This window comes from Psammomys obesus, unplaced genomic scaffold (genome assembly GCF_907164565.1).
Source record: "Psammomys obesus unplaced genomic scaffold, mPsaObe1.curated_primary_1811, whole genome shotgun sequence".
Classification (NCBI taxonomy): Eukaryota; Metazoa; Chordata; class Mammalia; order Rodentia; family Muridae; genus Psammomys; species Psammomys obesus.
This window is the reverse complement of record NW_026594083.1, coordinates 3,457,821-3,465,923: the sequence shown is the minus strand read 5'-3', so window position 1 is coordinate 3,465,923 and position 8,103 is coordinate 3,457,821. Positions and strand designations below refer to the sequence as shown.

The following is an 8,103-nucleotide window of genomic DNA, read 5'->3' as shown; positions in this document are numbered from 1 at the left end:
GAAAGAAAGAAAGAAAGAAAGAAAGAAAGAAAGAAAGAAAGAAAGAACAGAGAAGAAAATAGAAGCATTGGTAAAAATGTCATGATATTCACAGTGACTGTTTAAGTTATTTTATGCAGTGTGCACTATTTCTGAAGCATGAAATGGGCATATTCTGTGCTGTCATGTTAGAGCTTACATGAACCACAGGAAAAGTTACGCTGGTGGTAGTCAATGATTAGTTACTTCTGTGTTTCTGCCCGATGTGGTATTGGTGGAGGTGTTGCCCACTTACGAGGATTAAATTATGCTACATTTTATAATTAACCATTAATTAATAAGTGTGAGTTCTTAAAGAAAAAAAAACTATTGGTAACAGATTTTCTCCTCTCCTTCAAAAAAAAAAAAATCCTCACTGTTTCCTTTGCAGCGTTGACCCTTAAAGTCAGGCATCACATTTTATGGTTTATTTATAGTAATGACATTTAAATGCCAGCTTTTTAGCCTGCTAGTAATATTTATGAAAGGCTATATATTCAAGTATAAAGAACTTTACTGGGTTATACAGGAAAAACCTTTTCTTACAAGAATAAATTCTATTTCTTTTTTTGTTCAGTGGAAAATTGTCATGCAGTGTATCACATTGTAAAATAAAAATGTACACTCACAATAGGGTTCATGGGCTAGGATAGTCCCAGGGTTTTTTTTTTTTTTTTCTCCTAAAACCTATTCACTATGAAAACTATATAGAAAACTATGAATAAAAAAAAAGTAACTTAAATATCTAACTTAAAGCCAGCACAGTTTACCTAGATTCCCTTTCCTCACTTCTGTTTATTAAAAAAAAAAAAAAGTTTTCTACCTCATAATGTGAGATGTTTGTATCTATACTGCTGTTACACGCCCTGTTAACAATAGTGGTACTATTCCATGTTGTGTTTGGATCTCTCTTCACTCAGTAGTGGCAATGGTGGATAGATTTATTTTCAGATACTGTCCCAAGGATCTATCTAGACAAAGTACTTTCAAATAAAAACGAGAAAAAGAAGTAAGACAAAAACAAAATTTTCCCAACACAGAAACTTATTCAGAGATCAGTGTTCAGATTTGTACCTTTTGACAGCTCTATTTTTATAACCTTCTTAGTTACAGAGAAAGAAAAAACAGGTTCCTGAAATGTCTGGAAGAGTCACAACAAATGATAATAGAATCCTATTTCAAAGCAATTAAAAAACACATGGCTTGTTTGCCAAAAATGTAGAACTTGGTTACAAGTGAAAAGTACATTTTACAACCCAGGGATTCAGTAGGCAAACTGAGCACAGACTAAGCTCTGATGTTATTTTTTATGATCTCCCTGAGGACAGACGCTCTAATTTCCTTACTGTATGCTTATAGATATTGTCTCATTATTTGTCCACAGCAGATGCTTACTAAATATTTGGTCAAGCAAATGAGCAACCAGATTTATAATCTTGAGTGGCAGTGTAAAGAGGACTAAAGAATGATGAGTTACAAGTTTTTCTCAAGGTTATGTATGTTGATATAATTTGTAAATATACACATTTACACGCGCGCGCGCACACACACACACACACACACACAAGCAAATAATTTCTGGAGTAATTGCATTATTATCTTCAAAATCAAAATAACTTGCACAATGGTCCATTCTTTAGTATTGACCTACCTGCTCCTCATGGACTTCCTCAGGTTCAGTGATTCTGTCTTTTCTCTTTTTTTTAATGGTGTCTACAATTCTTCTATAACTGCTCCTTAGATAACACTTTTTCAATATTTTCTTTTTGATCTATACCCCACTTTCTCCACCATTATGTGGAGTACACTTAATAATTGTCATCATTCTTATTCCTGGTATACACACCAAATTGATGTTATCAGAAAATTTTACTATAAGCTCTACCCTTTATTTCTAAGTGTATTATAGAGTCTTAATTATATTGCATACCTAATATAATGTACCCTGTTTAAATATGTGTTTTCTCTAATATCATTAACATGCAGTATTGATTCACCTAGTTGTTTATACAATTTTAAATAAACCCCACTTCTTTCTTTTATTTGAACAAACTTGTGATTCAATTGAGTTTATGCATTTCTGGTGCATATAACACACCAGAAACACTTTATATAAATACCGTCTTTAAAATAGGAGAAACGATTATGTTTAGCAGAAAAGATCAGAATGTGACAGTGTTATAGTATGATTGTTATCTCACTGAACTTTGGCCACCACTGCCAATTTTTCCATCAATTTTGTGTTTGCGGGTTGTGACTTCCTTTCAGAAACTGAGATACTGAAGTCACTATCCCTAGTGTAGCCAATGGCAAGGCTTGGAGATGAAGTGTCCCACTGAACAGTCACATATGCAGGATTCGTCCACAATTGGCAGGTTTACTCATTGAGAAGTGGTGCTGATTTTAAACATGCTGCATTCGTCTGTGGAATCGTTGAGAAATGGTAAGAGGTAGGCCTCAGTAAGAAATATGTCATTGTGCCTGTACTTTTGCACATCATCTTGTCCCTGCATCATGTCTGTCCCTGTCCTTGCTGTCCACCAGGAAATGAGCATCTCATGCCTACTGTGTCCTTCTGCGATGGTGCTCAGCTTTAGGACATACCCAGAAACAGCAGAGACGGATGAATATTGACAGAATTTATGACCCAAGACAAACCTTTCCTCCTTTAAGTGTCTTCAGACACTTAACGTCTTGCAAGGTTTGAAAACTAAGTAATACTGTGAAGACTAGAACAAACCCAATTTGCCTTTGGCAAACAAATATACACACCCTCTGAACTATGTAGCTCTCTAAACACGTGCTATCTGTAGAGAGAGCTCTGTTTTCTTCTATCCTTCATATTTTTGTATTTTTTGTATTTTTTTAATTTTCTTCAATCCTTCAAATGAATCTTAGAAGATATTTCTGATATCCTCATACAGATTTTAAATCCTCACTGTTCTCAGGACCTGATGCTAAATCCACTTGTTAAAATGTTTCCCATTGTTTCGTAGAAATGAACCAACCCCCAGGGTCACAGCTCTCTTTCTCAATGATATATTTCACCTTGTGGATGCCCCTTTAGGAATCTGCTATCTACCAAAGAAAACAATAACAGGAAAAACAACAGTGAAAATAACAATAACAGCTAACAATTATACACTGCTAATTATGTGTTAGGCGCGATTCCAACCACAGAATCCTCGGCCTTGCTCTCTTTCTATTCATAAGATTACACACTTTCTTCTTCCGGCAATGATAACAATCATAAATGTGGAAATTGAGAGAGTACTTTCTTCTTGTGCTGGATTTTATTCTCTTGCCAGGGTAATACAATGCTGTCCTTTAGGCATGTTGAAAATTTTGATAGTGTGTTTTATTTCCATTATTAACTTGAAAAATGCTGATTTTGTCTTAGCAAACTAAAATGTTTCTTAGACAAATCAGCATAGTAGAAATTTTCATCACTTCCAGTGCTTCTTAAAATTACAGTGAAATAGAATTACCTGGAATGTTTGCTAAAGTTTACATTGGGAAATCAGTTTTGACTTAGTTAAAAAGAGAGGACCACTGAATTTTCACTTTAAAAAGTTCTCAGAAAGTTTTTGCTAAAGATCACATCCATGGATTACATGTTGACACCTCATTTAATTCATAATCATTGATTGACTAATGCTGTTTTACAATTTTTTCCACAAGCTGCTACTGTTACTCATTGAGGAGAGAATAATATTCCACTGTTGATAGATGTTCAAATAGTAGGGACAGATCCAAAGTCACCTAGTTTGGTAGGGATGCCTTGACAATGAAGTTTTCTTATTTCAGGTCTGGCTAGGAAACTTTATCTTTAGTTGTAAAACTCCATATGTGTTCATCATTATACACATGTCAAAGCAATGCACAAAGCCAAGCCTCTGATGGCTTGTTCCTATTTTTCTTAATTAAAAAATAATATTTCTTTAATTCTTGGTAGGTCGATAGGAGAACATCATAATTATGTTTAGTTTTTTCTCATGTTAACAGAAGTGATTTTCTTGAAACTATCACTCTGTGAAGCTCCCCCTAGTGTCCTTAACTACATCTAAACAAACTAAGCAAAAGAGAGGACCCTAACTAAAATGCTCAATCCCCATCCTGAAAGGCAAAGAGGATGGACATCAGAAGAAGAAAACAGGAAACAACCTAGGAACCTGCTACAGAGGGCCTCTGAAAGTCAGAAGAAGAAAGCAGGAAACAACCTAGGAACCTGCCACAGAGGGCCTCTGAAAGCCTCTGCCCTGCAGACTATCAAAGCAGATGCTGAGCCTGATGGCCAGAATGAATGGAATTTTATGTAAGAAGTGGGAAATAGCAAGAGCTAGAGAGGACAGGAACTCCACAAGGAGAGCAACAGAGCAAGAAAATTTGAACACAGGGAACTTCCCAGAGACTCATACTCCAACCAAGGACTATTCATGGAGATAACCTAGAACCCCTGCACAGATGTAGCCCATGGCAGTTCAGTGTCCAAGTGGATTACATAGTAAAGGGAAGAGGGACTGCCTCTGACATAATCTGATTGGCCTGCTCTTTGATCACCTCCCCCTGAGGGGGAAGCAGGCTTACCAGGCCACAGAAGATGACAATGCAGCCACTTCTGATGAGAATTGATAGACTAAGATCAGAAAGAAGGAGAGGAGAACCTCCCCTATCAGTGGACTTGGGGAGGTGCATGCATGCAGAAAGGGGAGGGAGGGTGGGATCAGGAGGGGAGGAGGGAGGGGCTTATGGGGGGATACAAAATGAATAAAGTGTAATTAATAAAAGTTAAATAAAAAATTTAAAATAAAGTAACTCACAGATTTCTTTCCTGAAGTGGATGCATTCAGTAATGAATTAGAGATATCTCAGAAGGAGAAAAGTAGTTCTTAGTAGAAATGTTTTAAAAGATGGATTCAATACACTCATACTCTCATTTCAAAAGCATGGCTTCATCTGACGCCTTAATCATGTTTACAGCAATATTTGCTTTACAATAATCGAGGAATTTCCCAATAGACTGAATATTATTTGTTTTAGTCATTGTGATCCTTAGTATTACCAATTTGACATCACCTAGAATAATCTGGCAAGAGATTGTCAGTGGGAAACTGTGACACATTTTGCTACATTTCTCAGTCTACATTTTGCTGGCCTTTGGGCATGTCTGAGGTAGATTGTCTTAACCAAGTTAATTGATATATTTGGTCAGTTTGGTATCAATGTTATTGTGGATGGCAACATACCCTAGACATAGGTGGTAGTTCTGACCTGTATGAGAGTGAATACACTAAACTGAACACCAGCCAGCAAGCAAGCAAGCAAGCAAGCAGTATGTATCCATGAATGTCTGCTCTTGACATTGGCTGTGACACAGTGGCTGTTTGAGATTCTGCTTTGATCTCCCACAAGATAGTTGATGTGTAAATGGGAAAGATCTTTATGAGTATTTTCTAAAGGATTTATTTAACTTTTTACCTTACCTCTGTTTTTTTTTAATTTTTCTAATTTTATTTGCATCTTTTTTTTATTAATTACACTTTATTCATTTTGTATCCCCCCATAAGCCCCTCCCTCCTCCCCTCCCGATCCCACCCTCCCTCCCCTTTCTGCATGCATGCCACTCCCCAAGTTCACTGATAGGGGAGGTTCTCCTCTCCTTTCTGATCTTAGTCTATCAGTTCACATCAAAATTGGCTGCATTGTCCTCTACTGTGGCCTGGTAAGGCTGCTCCCCCCTCAGGGGGAGGTGATCAAAGAGCAGGCTAATCAGATTACGTCAGAGGTAGTCCCTCTTCCCATTACTATGGAACCTGCTTGGACACTGAACTGTCATGGGCTACATCTGTGCACCTTACCTCTGTTTTATAACAACTGTATAAAATCATATTTTTCAATTATGTGCTTTTCCCTGTGGTTGTTGATGCTGTCCGCACTTAATATAAGCTTCACAATTGTATACATTTTCCTTCATGTTCCAATTTACTTCACTTTATTTAATGTATGTGCTGTCTTATAATAGCTTCCCATTGAATGAAATGTTTTCTAAAGAATGTCATTGGGACTTTCACAGGATATGATATTATTTTCCAAATCAAACGTTAAAGTATATACCCTTGTCTTTCTTCAACTATAAGGCAGTGTACAGGTAACACAATGTGCAGCAGCCATTCCATTCCCACCCCTCCCACTGTGCAGCACAGTGTCACCTAATGTGTGTCATACCCACTGATGACTGACTGGAGATGACCGACTCGATTTCCATCACAGAACTATTAGAATGATTATGTAAGGTGTATGATTCGGTTGTGTGCAAAAGTCAATATATGTGTCTATAAAATTGTGGATGAATATTGGATACAAATCAAGCACTCTTCTAACATTTACCAATTGTTGCCAATTGACACAATGAGACACAGTTACAGATTTTTGTCATTCTCTTCTTTAGACCTTAAATCAATTTCTATCTGCATCACTCATTCAGAAACATTAGACAAGCTTACAACAGAATGCGACTTTGCCATGCATTGCTACATGAAATTACGTGCAGCAAGTCTCTAATGAGCATAAAGTGTGGCCATATCTAAGACGAGATTATAATAAATTCACACTTAATGGATTCGTCTCTGGATTTCAAATCTAGTTTCCTGAATATGATTCAGGATTTTGATTTTCTCATAAACATAGCTATTTTACTCTTTTTAAAAAAAAATATTTATTTATTTATTATGTATACAATGTTCTGTCTGCATGTATACTTGAATCACAGGCACTGGGTGAAGCCAGAAGCCTCTCTGATTAACTAGTGCCCCCATCCACATTTTCAAACCAACTCTCGTTTGCTTTTTTGTTGTTGTTGTTGTTGTTTTGTTTTGACTATTTTCCCTCCTAAGACCAAATGGAAATTGCCGTAGAGCTCCAGGGAATCTCGATGCGCCAGCTTCTGCTGAGCCTGGGCTAATGAGCAAGCATGGAGAGGCATTATCCTAGCTGGTCTTCACAGAAAGAAGAGACTATGGCATCCAGCATTAACTGGCTGTCCGGAATGAATGTTGTGCTTGTGATGGCATAAGGCAGCCTGGACTTAAAAGAAGAGATCATGTCATTCGACTATCCCTGGTTCAAGATATTAAGTATGGACCCCAGTTCCTTGCAGATGATGACCTCAAGACTACTGCAGCTGGAAACCCAGGAAATCTAAATTGCTACAACTATCTATACAGGGTGAAAACTCTAGACGCCATCACGCCTCTGAGTAAGCATTTCATGCTGAAGGCCGCACCCCTGTTCTTTATTTGGTAAGAATTTCCACTCCTGCTTGCTAGATCTGCAGACCGCTAGCACTCCAGTCAAGGGTGTTGGCAAGGCCCTCATTGATACTCTCCGGGGGATGTGAGACAGTGTGCTATGGCACAGGGGTCTTTGGGCAGAGTGAGTACTTGCGGTATCAGGAGGTCTTAGGTGAGCTGGCCGCTCTGATCAAAGCACGAATTGGAATCTCTCAGAGACACCAGTCTGCAGCCAGAGACCTAATCGAGTGCATGAGATGTCAGCAGCAACCATCCGGGTCACATACCTCTCCTCCAGTCAGAAGAGCAAACATCCTAAATGCTTCCTCGAACTGAAGAGGTTTTAGGACAACTTTTAGGACACACTGGAGAGTACTCTTTGATGGAGCTACACAGATGCCAGCTGTGTGGCATTCAGGATACCTGGTTCAGCAGACTCGGAGTTTATTTGCCAAAGCTTCTGTTGAGTCCAGAGTTCTCACAGAGCTGAGTCTGAGAGGTCATTCCCAACCCTTTCATTTATGGCTAAGACCTCATTATCTCCCAATAGCACTTTTTTTTTTCCTTCTGAACTTGAATTCAGAAGTCATTCTTAATATTTCTGTCAATGCTACCCTGAATATCCTCGCTTGTTTTTGGCTCTAATCCACCTACCCTCTTCAAGGTTGTTTAGTCCCAAAGGTGAGATGTCTTCTAAGACTACCCCATTGCACTCAACTGGATAGGAATATCTGGGTTTAGAGAACCTCAGATTTGATTGGAGGGAGTTCATGAGGAAAGGAGAGCGAGTAAGTGG

The 8,103-nt window shown here is 38.1% G+C and overlaps 1 pseudogene; it reads left to right on the top strand.

Annotated features, from left to right (window-relative positions):
• Nucleotides 1–7,033: 7,033 nt before the first annotated feature.
• LOC129684624 (protein C1orf43 homolog) lies at nt 7,034–7,690 on the top strand (annotated as a pseudogene).
• Nucleotides 7,691–8,103: the final 413 nt, after the last annotated feature.